We start from the raw sequence: 17,127 nt of genomic DNA, 5'->3' as shown, positions 1-17,127 counted from the left end.
CCGGTCGGCCTTTGTGCAGGGCTGAGGGGAGGGGACAGGGCTGGTTGTCCCAGGGTCCTGACTGGGTAAATCCCCAGGACATCAGGTCACCGGGAAAGTAGGTTGGGGACAGATGGTTCCCACTCCTTCTTCCCTCAGCATGCCCTAGAAAAGTATAGACAACTCAAGGAATGCCACAGACACCTGGGCAGATGCCCCGTGCTTTGTGGGGACCCTGAGGCAGCCCCTCCCCATCACTTGAACCTTCCACCTTGAGCGTGCGGGCTCCCAGCTGGGCGTCCCAAGGAGAAGGCAGGCAGCCCGGCCGCTGTGCCAAGAGGGTCTGGAGACCAACCGAGGCCGAGCCTCCCTTGCTGACCAGTCCTTGGCCTGCAGGCCCTGGGCACCTCTGTGGTTCCCATGTCCACGTGGCTCCCCTCACACGGCTGCTGAGTGGCCTCAGCTCTCCATGTTGACCCAGCAGCCTGGCCTGAGAGCCAGCAGATGCCGGCCCTTCCTCAGCCTTTTGGGGCACTAGTTGTTTGGCCCGGGGCTTCCTTAAGGACAGTGCCCACATGGGGTTATTTCAGAAGTGTGAGCTGCTGGTGGGAGCATCCTCCTGCGCTGCCCCTGGCCCAGGAAACACCAGGGACCTGAGTTTTAGCTCCTTTCTGTGGAGTGAGGGGGTTGGGGCACCCTAAGGCTGTGCTGGTTTTTTGTGGCTGCCTGCAGTGCGGCTGAGGTGGGAGCGAGAGCTCCACCCCACGCCCATTCCTACCTCCTCTCGCGCGTGGACTCTCAGCTCAACGTCGATGGTTCCGCATTTGTGTCTCCCACTCTCACCTCTCTCCTAACATGAATCTGCAGCTACCTATGGTGGTCTCTCCACCTGCCCAACCTGTGCCCGGAATTCTCTGTCCCCTTTCACCCAGTCACCTGAGCCAGAAACCTGGGAGTCAGCCTCGATCCCTCCCTAGAGGGAACCAACCCCATGTCCAAATGGTGACAGCTGACCTGTCATTCCTACCCCTTAAAATCCCTCCAATGGGTCTTTGTCCTTCTCGTCCCCCTACTGCTGTGCCGCTGCCTGGTCTGTGGGAAGAGCCTCCCGCCTGCTCCCCCTGCCCTAGTCTCCAGTGTCTCGCTCCCCCACCCATCCTCAACCCTGGGCCTCAGTGACCTTTCTAAAGTACCACTCTGCTGTACCACTCTCCTCCTCAGGGCCTAACCTACCTCCCTGTCACTGCCTAGTCAAGTCCCAACGCCTTGGCAGGCCCCTTAACCCAGTGGGTCAGGTCCTGCCTCCCTCATTGTCTGGGCTCTTTGCTGCCACCGTCCCTGCGTGCCTGTGGTCCAGTCACACTAACCATGTATGTTTCCCAAACCTACCCTGTTCTTTCTTGCCTCTGTGTCTGCACATACTGTTCCCTCTGCCTAGCGTGTCCTTTCCCTGTTGTGCCTGGCAATCTTCCACTGATCACTGAGGACCCTGTTCCAGTGTCGCCTGTTCCAGGGAGCCTTCTGTGCTCCGGCACGCCTTGTTCACGCCTCCGTCCCAGCACTTAGGACCAGGCTGCTGTGCGTGTCTGTCTCACCAGAGTCTCTGTTTCCAGCCGCTCGCAGAGGGCCTGGCACACAGTAGGGGCTCAGTAAACATGAATGGGGGATGTCCTCGGACTCAGAAGACTTCCTGGTAGGAGGAGAGAGGAGAGCTGCGTTGGTGGCCCACTAGGAGGGAGGTCTGAGGACAGAGGGTGGCTGAGCAGATGTCCTGGAGTAGCCTCTCTGCGGTGATCTGCCCAGACACCCCACGGATGTCCCTGGGCTTTGGCAATACTGCGTGGGAGGCAGCCCTGCCTATTCATCCTGGAGTCCCTGAGCCTCAGAGTGACGGCTCAAAAGGTCAGAGACTTCAGACACCTGAGAGCTTTAGCTCTCACAGGGGCTTGAGGAAGAGTTTTTAGTTTGTGGTCCTGAATTTCAGTAGGTTCAGCCCCTCTCCTCCCTCTTGTCATCCTCCTAGTCCTCACTCACGCCCCATCCCAGAGCCCCCAGGCTCCCATGCAGAGGAGCAGAAGCCAAGTGGGTTGCGTTATGTCTGCGTTTGCCCTTGGAGCCTCCTGCACTCTCACGGAGACTTGGGATTGGGCGTCTTTATTCGCCTCCGGTTCAAGCTTCAGGCGTGGGGAGCGGATGGGTGAGAGGCAAGCTTGTGTGAACTCTGCCCCTGTCTTGGTGGACACACCCCTACGGAGTGCCAGATGGCAGCACGTGGTCCTTGTGTTAGCATCTGCCTAACCTTGGCCTGACTCTTGGCCTTCCTGGACCAGCTGTCTCTAGGGCCAAGCATGGGTTTTTTTCTGAAATGCAACCATTCTACCTGAGTGCCCTGGAAACTCTCTAGCATCAGAGTCACTGACCACTGATTCTTTCTTGTGAGTGTAACCTTTTTCACCCCTCCTCTCCACCCTCAGTGATTGACAGCCCAGGCTCTAGCCCGTGATTACCACGGTCTCCCTAGGTGACAGTTGGGGGTCGAATGTCCTGGTGGGGCGGGGTGCAGGTGGGAGCCTGGAGGCCTGGGGAACACGTTGAACTCCTTGTGCCACCACATGTCCCGAACTTCTGCTGTCACTCGTGGGCCCTCCCTCCCTCTCAATCTCTGTCTCTGTCTGACACGCACGCACGCACGCGCACACGCACACACACGCACACACACGCGCGCACATACACTGGAAAGAGGAATCAGGTGCGAGGCAGGATGCCAGCTTGATTTTGCAGGGAAAGGGCACCAGGCAGGAGTCCAGATGAGCTTTTATTTCGTTGCTCAACATCTCCTAGAAAGATGTTTCCTAGCCTCCTGTGCAGACGCTGGCAAAGCCTCAGGGTGGCAGGCCCTGGGCAGGGTTTCTAATTCACCTATTCCCAATTTAATTTGGAACAGGAGACACATTTCCCTTGGCCTCACTGAAATCTGTCTTTCTGTAATGGAAGGCTGTTTTCCTCTTAAGTCCGCTGTCTGCAATGAACATTAATTAGCTTGTCGAAAGACGCATGATGGAAAGCTATGCCCTTGGGGAAAAGCGATGCCGTAGAGGCAGATTCATTACCCCTAGTTCTAGAACGGAGCGTGTCCTTCTTCCTCATACCAGACCAGACACCTGAAAACTTGCCTCTGTGCGTCGGGCAGGTGGACACAAGCATAGCGGAGGTGTGCGGGGTGTGGCTCCGCCCACTCCCAAAGTCTGGATTCCACCCTGCAGCCTTCGGGCTGAGGCGCCTTCAGCAACAATCCTGAGATCTCTACCCGCCAGAGCCCACCCTGGGGGCTTTGTAGGCCGAGAAGGGCACATCGGCTCCCAGCCTTCTAGGTGCCATGGAAGATCTCATGTTCCCTTCATATTCTAGCTCCACATCATCCCAAAGTGGATCTCTCCCCTCCCCCAGCCCTATCACAACTCAACGCTCTTCTGGACTGTGCTGGCCCGGTGGAGCTTTCAGACCCTGGGGTGTTTCCTGGGGGTGTCCATAAGCAGGAGCTGAGGACAGTGTGTGTCCCCTAGGTTCCTCTGTGCACTGTGGGTCTGGTTTCCCAAGCTCCACCTTCACCCGGCATCCTGCGGGTGCTTTTGGCCTGCTCCCTCTGGCGGCCTCTGGGGGAGAGGAAGAACTGGAGGAAGGGCGGGAGGTGTGGAGAGAGAAGGTGAGCCCCAGGCAGGTGGCATGTGTGACAGACAGGAGGAGGAGCTGGGCGTCTACCTCCACGGTGCAGCCTCTCCTGGGCACCACACTGCCTGCCGAGCACTTAAAATACCCACATCCTGCAGGAAGAGGACAGATGAGAGTCTAAATTTAGCGGCAGTGGGTAGGAGGAGGGAGGATGAGGGCTCTGGGATGTGGTGGAGCTGGCTTTGTCAGAAAAGGAGGAGGAATTCTATTTCCTGGGTGTGGATCCTGGGAGCCTCTGTTCCGATATCCAACCTCAAAGCCCTGACCCCACTTTCTGAAGTCCTCACCTCAACTCTGCCTGTATGTCTCTCCCACCTCTCCCATCGGATGTGCTTTTCCCCTTCAACATGTGCAGTTTGGGATTGTGCCACCCTTTCTCCTTGGGGCGCCATGTGGCTGGCTCTGGGGGAAGAGGCTGTTAACAGGGGTAAAAGTGACATTTGAGAAGACCTCTGAGTTTTAGTTAGGTCACTAAAGGATAGCAGCGTTCCTTCCATGACATGACTGAGAGGGAAAGTAAGTCCAACAGGCATGAAGCGGTGAAGGGAGACTAACACACCCTCCAGGCGACTATGGGCAGAGCCTAGAGTCCCAGGTCCAGGGTGGATGTGCACGGCTCATGCTACCTGCCCCCTGAAGGTTCCACAGCCCCTTGCTGTTGGTCTTTATTATCAGGAGGTGGATAGAACCATGCCTCACCTAGTAGGATGGGGTCTTTACAAGCATGAAGTTTTGGGGATGGCAGGATCCCTAAAGTTCCTTCCATCCAAAGCTCAGCCAGCTTGGGGTTGGGGTTTTGAATACGTGCTTTGGAGCCAGACATACCTAGGTTTTTTTCACCTTGGCAGCTTATAGATGCTTATCGCAGCTAATGCTCATAGAAGAATGACTGCTTTTATCATTGCTGGGCTTTTAAAAACAGGCACAGGGTTATTTTTTTAATAGAAGTGGCTTTAGCAAACAGTAGCTGCCAGGGTCTTGGTAAGCAAAATCTCACAGGCTTTGGGTGCTTTGGTGGCTGACCTTGAGCTACATGGGCAGAGGTGACCTGTTACAGTATTGCACTCAGGGCAAAGATAGCGATTAGTTCATAATATAGACGGTTTTTTGGTCTCATCTCAAAATGAGCAGAATCTCAGATACAAAAGCTTTTTAGGTAAGCATTGGTGAATGGAACAATCTTTTGTTCTGTTGTGTTTTTCAGCCAGGGTTTCAGGCTGAGCCTCAGGCCTCAAAAATGGGCTAAATTCCACTCCTGAGCCTGTGTGTGTGAACTTTGTGCAGGCCTAAGTAGGCTGTGTCTGGTCCGTCTCTTGTCATTGTGTCATGGAGTAAGAGAGTGAAGTGTGGAGGGGCCAAATCATGAGGCCTGTGCACAAGTTCTAATGGGTCACCTCCAGCCATCTCAAGGTGGCTGTTGAATAATAAGCCTTTGGTTAATTATACGATCCTTGGCCATGAAGTTGGATTTTGGAGACCCAGATTGTGGCTTTAGCTACTGAGGGTGTTATATTTTTCCAATGAAGAGATCAAAAGAAGTAGGGATCCCTTATTATATACCATTTTTTTTTTGTTAAGATAGAAAGATAGTCAAACTTACAGTCAAACCCAAAGACTCAAGAAGGCAACTGAAAGTGGCTGTGAACATTCTAACACAAAGAATCAGATTTGCTCAAGGAATCCAGGAAGAACTGGTTAAAGACAACAACAGCAACAAAACAGGATTTGGTCTTGCTCTTGGAATACATGCATTGAAAATTAAAAGAAAAATAAAAGCCTAACATGGAAGAAGAGAGAGATTTCACTAGAAGAAAGATTTATGGTCTATGAAAACAGGTTAGACTCATATGAAAGGAATGTGAGGTCATAGAGGCCAGGCCAGGCAGGTATGAAAAAGATGTTTGTGGATCTAATGACCCTTAGAGGATTAGAAAAGAAAGGCCACTGACAGGGCTGTAGAGTCTAGTAAGACAAGAGAAATACAGAGCCTATGAAGTGAAGGCAACTTGCTGAGATCTAGGTGTGGGCTTCAGTAGCATTCCACCTACCTAGGATGGAGAGGGAATAATGCAAAGATGCTGATGTGAACTGTGAAACAGGCCGGCTGAAAGCCGCGCCCTGTGGTCAGCGGAGGCGAATCTGCCAGGAGAATGCTCTGTGAGGTCACCGGTGAGAATTCCCTTGGCAGCACGGAGCTCCCTTGTCCTGCTCTTCAGTCTGACAAGTGACTATTTTACAGCACTGTCTTAGTCAGTTTGGGCTACTGTAACAGAATGTCATCGCCTGGGTGGCTTAAAGGACAAACATTTATTCCTCACAGTCCTGGTGGCTGGAAAGTCTGAGATCTAGGTGGCATGTGTGACAGACAGGAGGAGGAGCTGGGCGACTACCTCCATGGTACAGCCTGCATGGTACAGCCTGCATGGCACAGCCTGCATGGCACAGCCTGCATGGCACAGCCTCCATGGCACAGCCTGCATGGCACAGCCTGCACGACACAGCCTGCACGGCACAGCCTCCATGGTACAGCCTGCATGGTACAGCCTGCATGGCACAGCCTGCATGGCACAGCCTGCACGACACAGCCTGCATGGCACAGCCTCCATGGTACAGCCTGCATGGTACAGCCTGCATGGTACAGCCTACATGGTACAGCCTGCATGGCACAGTCGGCAGATTTGGTGAGGAACAAATCCTGGTGAGGACTTTGTTCCTGGTTTACAGATGGCTGTCTTCCTGCTGTGTCCTCACGTAATGGAGAACAGACAGAGTGAGGACAAGCTCTCATGTCTGTTTTTATAAGGGCACTAATCCCATGTGGGAGGGCTCCACCCTCATGACTTAATTACCTCCCAAAGGCTCTACCTCCTAATACCATCAATGGAGGGTTAGGATTTCAACATATGAATTTGGAGGGGCTTCAGTGGGGAACATAAGCCTTTAGTCCATAACAGGCACTGATTTTTTGACCTAATAACTTCAGCCTTCCTGAGAAGATCAAACTGCTCTGCTTAGTGGGGTAAATGACATGTAGAACTTGGTATAGAGACGGTAAGGTAAATCATAATATTTTGATGTTAAGTTTCAAATAAGTTTAAAAAAGCTGTGTGAATTTAAGTTAAACCTAAATTTAAGTTAAGCTTTGTGTTTTCAATTTGAATTATGTGTTGATTTTAGACCAATGATTTTTAGTTGAAAGGTATAGGATATGACTCAAGTTTATAAACACTAATAGACAAATCAAACATGTGAACATGGCAAATCAAGTAATTAGATTTATAAGAGTTGCTTAAGTTGTAAGAAAGATTTTGCATATAAGGACTTTAAGTCTATTTTTTCAGGAAATTAAAGTGCACGAGGAAAAATCAAATATATTAAGCATAAGAATATGGTCTAAAACAGTTATGAAAATTTTACTACGTTTTTAAATGGGACTAATTGTTAAGGAAATTTAAATCATTCAAGTTGAGTTAAACATCAATCAAAGAATAAGTGAAAGTGATTTTTTTAAAAGAACCTACATTTATACATAGAATTTCAAGATTTTTAAGTTGAATTTAAAGGTTGAAGCAAAATCAGGTTTTATGCTTATAATTTTAATGAATTAAATAGTAATTAAAAACCCAGGCAACTGGAAATAGTCTTTTCCACACACATAAGACATTAAAAATATTCACAGTGATGGGTGTGTGTGGAACTCTTATCAGTAGTTGGATCAGAAAGTGACAGGATCTGAAGAAATCTTACTCTAAGAGAGTACATCTTAGAGTAAGATTACATCTTAGAGTAAGATTTCTTCAGATCCCGTCACTCTTTCTGATCCAACTACTGATAAGAGTTACACACACACACACACACACACACACCCATCACTGGGACAGAGAAGAGATGGCCCAGAAAAGACTGGAAACTCTGAAGGAGCTCGGGTCCAGGACACAGTTGAGAATGGAGCCTCAAAGCTACAGTGGAGTCCACAGCAGAACAACCAAAGACTGGAAGATTGAAGCAGCCATACCACACCTTGATTAGAGAGTTTCACAGTCATTGGCAAAACCCGTGTTGACCAGAAGGGTGGACTGTTCTAGGGCCTGACAGCTGCCCACTAAACTTTGTCCCAGCTCATCGTGGGCACTCAGCCAACTTACATTTCCCAGCTTCCTCTGCTGTTACGGTGGCCATGTGGCTGAACATTAGCTAAGGAACGTGAGCATTCAGCCAGCCAACCTCTTGATTGAAGAATCTTCTCAATGGAGTTAAATTTCAGTCACTGGAATGGCCTGACATGAAAACCAATATTTCCTTCTTTTCTCTTCTTCTATAGATACTTCTTAGTCTCTACCATGGGTGTTGGCTGCATAGTTATGCAGTCTCTTCCCTGCAATTCTGAAATCCACAAAGCTCTGAAAACTATAACAAAAGTGTTTTTAATAACACTTGATAAACACTTTAGTAAACACTTGAAATGAATGTTGATGCCAAAATTCACTTGGTGGCACAAACTTTCCTGAACACAAGGCTATATTGTAGACATCATTTCAGAGTAAATATTCATATATTTTGCAGAAACAGCATTGTGTTTTTGATTCTAGGGTGCTGCCCCAAACCTGTCTGGGGAAGATATGTAATTATAATAATGTAAACTAGTATTAATGCACATACTGTGTTACCTTATTAAAATCCCCAAAGTTTTGAATACCAAAACGCACTTGGCCCCAAGAATTTCAGATAAGGGATTTATGGACCTGAGGAAACGTAGCACTGGATGTGTAAGGTATTGCCCTGGATTCTGGAAACACGACCTCACTTGGGATAATCACTTCTGAACTATTTCCATCCGGTGCCTTTGCCATTTTCAACATGAGCTTTCCAAGGTCACTGTGTGTGGATGGCTGCATTGAACTGGAAGGGTAAGAGTCAGAGGCTGGCATATGGGAGATTTCACAAGCCAGGCCTGGAAGAAGCATTTATTATTCTGCTTGTGTTCCATGAGCTACTGTTCAGGCAAATGACCACCTTCCTAGCAGAGGAAGCTAGGAAACGTAGCTTAGCCGTGTTCCCGCTGTGAGGAAGAATGGGGCTTAGTAATCAGCTGGCGGGCTCCACAGCAGTCCATCCTTCTGGTCACCAGACTTCCATTTTGGTCTTCTTCCCCACTAGAGAACACACTTACCCCTTCCCAGGAAACATACCCAAGTCCCTTGCAGGTGCTGTACCCAGCTCAAATTCCAGAATTTGGGGTGGTGTGTAGTAGTCCTCATGTGATTCCTCCTGGTCTGGTGACTGATGAGCTAAAAAGACAGGTTGTCTGAATCCTGCCTCTCCCCACAACCTATGCTGTGACTTCACTGTAGTTCATCTTCTCTCTTTGCCCAGTCCTTTTTCTTTTCCTGCCTAGATGTTGATCCTGAAGGCACTGTCAGATAAACTTTGTGCATGCAAATTATAGTAGAGTGTGCTTCCCAGGGAAGCCAACCAGGGACATTTCTGTGTTATGCTAAGTAGTTTCATAAATTAAAAAAAATTTTTTTCTTTCTGTGATTATTTCCTCCTCATTATTTCTTTTTACTATTTATTTACTTATGGACAGGAACTAATACTGGACCTCCTGGTTATTTCTTATTCTGCATGCTAATATTTCTCTCTTTGACTAGCTTTATTAGTGGTTTATTTTTAAAATTTTTTGAAAGAACTACATTTTAATATGTGTATTGGTTTTGCTATTTACTAATTTTTTAAAAATAATACACTTTATTTTTTTAAGAGCAGTTTTAGATTTACAGAAAAAGGAACAGAAAGTACAGAGTTCACATATACCCACCCCCCCATCTCCCATTTTCCTCTATTATTAACATCTAAAACAAGACATTTGTGGACATTTGTTGCAGTTGATGAACCTACTTTGATCCATCATTATCACCATAGTCCATAGTTTTCATTAGGGTTAACCCTTCGTGTTGTCTATTCTATGGTTTTTTTTTTTTTTCCAGCATATTATATTCTATGGGTTTTGACAATTGTACAATGACACATACCCACGGCTACAGTATCATACAGAGTATTTTCACTGCCTTAAAAATGCTCTGTGCTCCACAGAATCATCCCTCCCTCCCCTCAAACCCCTGGGAACCACTGAGTTTTTGCCTGTCTACATAGTTTTGGCTTTGCCAGAATGTCATATAGTTGGAATCATACAATATGGAGCCTTTTATAGATTAGCTTCCTTCACTTAGTAATATCCATTTTAAGGTTTTTCCATTTCTTTTTATGCCTGCCTGCCTGCCTTCCTTCCTTCCTTCCTTCCTTCCTTCCTTCCTTCCTTCCTTCCTTCCTTCCTTCCTTCCTCCCTATTCCTTTTTTTCTTTCTCTCAGCTCATTTCTTTCTATTGCTGAATAATATTCCTGGTATTTTTTTTTTGTCCACTTGATCTTAGATTGAGAAAGAAAATAAAGACTCCTTATTATTAGTGTGTTTTGGTATATTTCACCTTTATTAAAGTTTCTGCTTTGTTACTTGGATATCTATAAAAGTTATATCTCAGGCCGGGCGCTGTGGCTCACGCCTGTAATCCTAGCTCTTGGGAGGCCGAGGCGGGCAGATTGCTCAAGGTCAGGAGTTCAAAACCAGCCTGAGCAAGAGCGAGACCCCGTCTCTACTATAAATAGAAAGAAATTAATTGGCCAACTGATATATATATAAAAAATTAGCTGGGCATGGTGGCGCATGCCTGTAGTCCCAGCTACCCGGGAGGCTGAGGCAGAAGGATCACTCGAGCCCAGGAGTTTGAGGTTGCTGTGAGCTAGGCTGACGCCACGGCACTCACTCTAGCCTGGGCAACAAAGTGAGACTCTGTCTCAAAAAAAAATAAAAAAAAAAAATAAAAAAATAAAAGTTATATCTTGACTGTGGATTATACCTTGTTAGCATTTTAAGGTGTCCTTCTTTTTCTCATTTAATGCTTTTTGGACTGAATTAATCTTGCTTCATGTTAAGATTATGACCTTTGCTTTCTTTTTGTTTGAATTTGCCTTCTTTCCCTGGTCTATTCTTTTTCTTTCTTTCTTTCTGTTTTTTTTTTTTTTTTTTTGAGACAGTCTTGCTCTGTTGCTTGGGCTAGAGTGCCATGGCAGCAGCCTAGCTCACAGCAACCTCAAACTCCTGGGCTCAAGCAATCCTCCTGCCTTAGCCTCCCGAGTAGCTGGGACTACAGGCATGTGCCGCCATGTCTGGCTAATTTTTTCTATATATTTTTAGTTATCCAGCTAATTTCTTTCTATTTTTAGTAGAGACAGGAGTCTCACTCTTGCTCAGGCTGGTCTTGAACTCCTGACCTTGAGCGATCCTCCCACCTCAGCCTCCCAGGGTGCTAGGATTACAGGCATGAGCCACCGTGCCAGGCCTGGTCTATTCTTTTAATTTCAACCTTTCTGAGTTACTTTAAGTGTGTGTTTTATATATAGTATGGACAGGGGTTTTGCTTTCTGATCCAAATTGGAAATTTCTTTTAATAGTGAAGCCCATTTACATATATAGATAAGACAGATAAGCTGGGTCTCAGTTTTCACATATTATTTTGTTATATTTACTCTTTAAAAATATAAATATATAAATTATATATTAAAAGCTATACATATTAAAATATGTATATGTATTCCCACTTTTGCTTTAGACTTAGTTCCATAGTTAAACTCATCCAATGCTCACAACAAACCGTGTAAGCTGAGGCTTCCTGAGTTTGAGGTTGTCATTGTATTGTGGGAATATTGTTATCTTTTTATTTGCCCTCCCTGCATAACATCTGGCAAGCAACGTACACACATATATTGGGTAATGAGGCTGGGCATACGTAAGATGGAGGAAAAACAATAATAAGGGTGATGATATATGCTCACATTCATAGTCTTTCGCTATGTGGTCATTTACTTTTTTTTTTTTTAAAGAGATGGGGTCTTGCTATATATTGCCCAGGCTGGTCTTGAATTCTTGGGCTCAAGTGATCCTACTACCTCAGCCTCCTGAGTAGCTGGTACTACAGGCATGCACCACCATACCTGGCTACTTTTTTTAAAAATTGTAGTTCTTTTAGTATTCAGGATGTTTTTGTGTTAGTGGTTACTTTTAATATCCCTTGTCCCCTTTTTCTTTAGACAATGTCTATTGCTTCTCTTCTCCGAATAACAAAATATCAACTTGCAACTTTGTTTCCTCCATCTCCTGCCTCTCTTCCACCATGTAGCTTTAGTCAATATTATCTTCCTTAATGTTTATCCTTTGTAGTCTTAAACATGCTTAACTGCTACTTGATTTGTCAGTTATTTACATGATATCCTTTCACTATCTGTTATGTAAAAGTCAGTCAGTGAGATTATGCCACCGTCTTTTTTTCCACTGTGATATTATATATATATATATGTTTTTGTTCATGGTTCCTGGCTCATAACTCCAGTAGCCCTTGTTATAATGTTGGGGTGCTTCAGGTCTTAGGAAACAGACTCTCTCTTTCTCTATGAACTTCTACCCTCCTTTCATCTGCCCAAGGCAGAAGTCTAATTTGATTGTGAGTCATACAACACTCAGTCCAGAGAAGAAATGTTCCATACCATGGAAGAAGGAATGCTGCAAAGGGAAGCCAAGAAGAATCTTAACAGACAGGCCTTGCTGGATTAGGTCACAAACCCTTTTTGTCCAATCACATTTCGACACAGTTGGGTCTCCATAAAAGGCCCAAAGGACAGGGTTTGGGAACTTCTGGAAAGCTGAGCATGTGAAGGCTAACCAGGAGGTGAACAAAACTCAGCCGCCTGCCGGGAGGGTGGTGCACCCCAACTCCACGGGGACAGAAGCTCCTGCACTCCGGATCCTTCCAGACCTCACACTATGTATCTCTTCATCTATCTGTTTATTTGTATCATTTAAAATATCCTTTGTGATAAACCAGTAAAGGTAAGTGTTTCCCTGAGTCCTGTGAGCCCCTCTAGCAATTTAATTGAACCCCAAGAGGGGGTCATGGGAACCCCAACTTGAAGCCAGCCTGGCAGGAGTTCTGAAGGCCTCAACTTGCCACTGGTGGGAGGGAGGGGGCAGCCTTGCCGCCTGAGCCTCTGGGATCAGATGCTATCTCAGGGTAAACCGGGTCAGAATTGAGTTGGAGGACACCCAGCTGGTGTCTGCTGCAGAGCTGAGTTTTCTCTTGCTGGGGTGGGGTGGGGGGGATCCCTACGTGTTTTGGGCTCATAGAAGCCTTCTGTGTTGATTGCTGTGGTTGCAAGAGCAGAGGACAAATGGTTTGAATTTTTCTAGAATACTCTCCCATTTTGTTTGTTGTACTATTTTAACATTATTTTCTTGTCACCCGTATTCCCACATTTGCTTTACTCTTAGTTTTGCAGTTAACTATATTCAGGGCTTGCCACTAGTCCCTTTGCTGAAGGGAACAGAATTTGAAGTGCTTTTTAAAATTTTTATGGTTGCCATTGTATTATTGAAGTGTTGTTATCCTTTCATTTGCTTTTATGGCATAACTTCCGGTGAGCGGTACCAGGTAGTGAGGTAATGAGGCCAGGCATTTGTGGGATGGCAACAAGCTATGGAGTAGAGTGCCAGCCTTGGGTACAGAGTAGCCCTGGAGTTCATTTAAGGATCTGTAGACTTGTAAAGGAGCAGGATGGGGAGGTGGGTGTGTTCCTGGGAGAAGTTCCCATGATGGGGAGCAGGTCTGTCCTTACAGAAAGAGCCACAACCTTGATTGACAATAGGCTTAATGGGTACCTAAGGCTAAAGGATCAAGAAAAAATAGGAAATGTCTGTGCTCATTTTTCTGTGAAGGGACTTGGCACTCTAGGCCTCTCTGTATCCCAGAGGAAGAAGGAACTATCTGGTATGTGGAGAGGGCCTGACATCCAAAGGTGCTTGTTTTTAGATTTGGTGAAACTACAGATGGTACCCGACTTAACGATGGTTTGACTTATGATTTTTTACTCTAGAAAAGTCTCAAGGAGCATCTGTAATCTATAAAAAGTATGAGAACTTTCTCCCTCATCGGCCTCAGGGTGCCGCTGCAGCAATTCTGGATGAATGTGTTTGCTCTACCCACCCTAACACTCCCTTAGGGAGCCGTTCCAAGGTCTAGACCTGGAAGTGGAACTGTGTCACAAGCTCCTTGCTCCACAAACTAAAGCCATGTCCTCCAATCAGGTTTAAAAATAATAAATCTGAAATTTGATCTTGATTTCTGTCTTCTGTGCTTTATTTCTCTGAACTCAGAGCATGATCATCACCATTCAAAATCCAATAGTAATACATGTTTTCCTTCCACAAACATATATTGACTGTGTTAACTGTTCTTTTATTTTCTGTATCCTGATGTTTTGACATCTGGGGCTCACTGACCCTGCAGGTGTTGGCGAATTCCTGGAGACAGTAAACAGCTCAGCTGCAAGGCTGCTTTTCTAATGCAAACCAGCCCATCCAGAGCCCACAGCCCAACCAGCTCCTTTACCCTGCTCTCACTCTCTCAGTCACTGTCCTTTTGCCCTAATTTCCCAGGGACAGGTCCAATCTGGGACAGCCTCTGTGCCCCAGGGCCCACAGAAATCATGCAAACTGGCCAATCCTAAACTTGTTTACCATGCCTCTCCTGTTCCTTCCCAGGGACACCAACATAAGGCTCTTGTCCAGTTTCTCCCTTCCTTTCTGCCTCCTGACTACCCGGGTGCTTACCCATGTGGCCCGTGATGTGGCACCCCCCCCCAACCTTTGGGAACTGCAAGGAACAAACTATCTTTTTTTCTCCCCACCCCCCAACTATCTTTCCAATGGCAGCCATCTCTTGGTCTGTTCGATTTACCATACTTAAAAATAATAAAACCAACTACAATACTATCTATGTGTCAGGCACAGTTCTAGGTTCTGGAGATCCAGCGTGGGGCAGGCTGAAGTTCCTGTTGTCATGGAGCTTACATTCTTTCTTGCAAGGCCCTCAGGGAAAACTCTAGTGGGTCACTTGTGGGATGAAACTCACAGGTGGAAAAGTCAGCAGGTGAATGGGTCCTCAGTTCTCTCAGCATCTTAAAGGTGGGTGTAGGGGGACTCCCTCTTCTTATTGCTCTGGCTTTTATGAGGCAGGTTTGTGTGGCCTTGTGACTGTATGAGTTTGGGTGCCAATCAATTACAGCAATAGCTGGGAAAGCAAAAATCCTAGCAACTAGAGACCTTGGGCTATACTGAGATCAGGCATAGCTCCTCTCACTTGGAGGAGTGGTTAGAAACTCATTCATCATTGGGAAGTTGAGTTCTGGAGCAGCCTATCTGGGAGAAAGAAGATGATCATCTTCCTGCCCTTCCAAACTAGCTCGTTGCCAGGCAACTGGAAAGAGCTCCCAGGTGATTCACCAGACAATCCTGCTTGTCTCCACACATTCGTGAACTTATTGAGAAGGACATTTGAGAATGTGGTTAGCACGGTTTCTGGGACAATGTACCCCCTAAAATGTTAGTTATTATTGCTATAACTCCAGTTATTGTTGTCTCTTCTATTAATACAATACCGCAGCAGAAGAGGGCATCTACATCTAAGAATAAGGATGTGAGGAGGAAGGAGACCCATGTTCTTGGGATTCACGCCTAGAATTATGATTATGTTATATGAATATATCATGACATACTATCTACTGATTCAATCCCTATATAATTTTAGAAGGGAATTTTTAGGAGGTGCCAAAAGTTACTACCTCTGAGACACAGTACATCTTGCTCACCACTGTCATCAGCTAAGGTCTGTGGGATACAGGCTGTGTGTGGCCAGTGGCGACATGCCATCTCACCTAACTGGAGAGAAATAGGTGGGAGGAAGGGTAGTGAGCTGGCTAAATGCTGTAGCAACAGGCAGTAGGAAATATATTCCACTTTTCTCTGAAGAAGCCCAGTAATACTTTTAAAAACATAGACTTTATTTCTCTGGGCAGTTTTAGGTTCACAGAAAAATTGAGCAGAAAGCACAAGAGAGTTCCCATATACTCTCTGTCCCCTTCCGTAGCCTCCCCCACTCTCAACATCCTCCGTGAGAGTGGTCCATTTGTTACAAGTGATGAACCTACATTGACCCATCATTATCACCCAAAGTCCAGTTTCCATTAGGCTTCATTCTTTGTGTTGCACATTCTATGGGTTTTGACAAATGCACACTGACATATACCTGCCATTACAGTATCTTACAGAGTAGTAGTTTCATGGCCCTAAAATTCCTCTGTGTTCCAACTATTCATCCCTCCTCCCCAACCTCCATCCCTTAGCAACTTTGTGTCCATAGCTTTGCTTTTTCCAGAATGCCATGCAGCTGTAATGACACCTTTTCAGATTGGCTTCTTTCACTTATAGGCATATACGTTTCCTCCATGTCTTTTCATGACCTGCTAGCTCATTTGTTTTTAGTGCTGAATAATATTCCATTGTACAGATGAATCACATTTTATTTAGCTGTTCATCTATTGAAGAGCATCTTGGTTGCTTTCACGTTTTGGCGATTATGAATAAAGTGTGCAGGGGTTTGTGTAGACATAAGTTTTCAACTCATTTTATTAAATACCAAGAAGCATAATTGCTGGATTGTATGATAAGAGTGTATTTCATTTTGTAAGTAACTGCCAAAGTGTTTTCCAAGATGGCTGTACCATTTTGCATTCCCACCAGCAATAAATCAGAGTTCCTGTTGCTCCACATCCTTGCTAGCACTTGATGTTGTCAGAGTTTTGGATTTTGGCCATTCTAATAGGTGTGTAGTGTTCTTTCAACTTTCAATTCCCTAATGACATAGCATATTGAGCATCTTTTCATATGCTCGCTCACCATCTATATAGCTTCTTTGGCCTATTCAGGTGTTTTGCCCATTTTTAAATTGGGTTGTTTATTTTCTTATTGCCAAGTTTTAAAAGTTCTTTTTTTATTTTGGATAATCGTCCTTTATTGCATATGTGTTTTACAAATATTCTCTCCAAGTCAGTGGCTTGTTTTCTCATTCTCTTCAAGTAATAGTTTTTAGAATCCACGAATGTAGTAGAGGTCTCACAGGAAGCCAAGTTGGGAAGTTTGGTGGGAGCAGCCTGTTTTGGATGGCTCCCATGGACGGAAAGGGTGTATGCATTTGCTGGTGGTGGTGGCAGTGGCAGAAGGATTGGTAAGGTTAAGCCTTGGGAGGGGATTTAACACATTGACTGCCACACTAGAAAAACAATTATTTCCCTTGGGGTCATGGTGTTTTATTATGAAAATAGAATTAAAACTTTGAAAACAAAACAATCCTTTCTAATTTAATGGTAACTTTGTTATTTTTATTGTTTTCTGTGTTTCTTCCCAATAACAAAGTAATATATAAACCTGAAAATTAGTAACTTAAAAAGTAATGTGAAAACTTGGAAAAACTGTTC

The sequence above is a fragment of the Microcebus murinus genome, chromosome 10 (genome assembly GCF_040939455.1).
Source record: "Microcebus murinus isolate Inina chromosome 10, M.murinus_Inina_mat1.0, whole genome shotgun sequence".
Lineage (NCBI taxonomy): Eukaryota > Metazoa > Chordata > Mammalia > Primates > Cheirogaleidae > Microcebus > Microcebus murinus.
The sequence above is the reverse complement of the archived record's forward strand: the minus strand, read 5'-3'. Positions refer to the sequence as shown.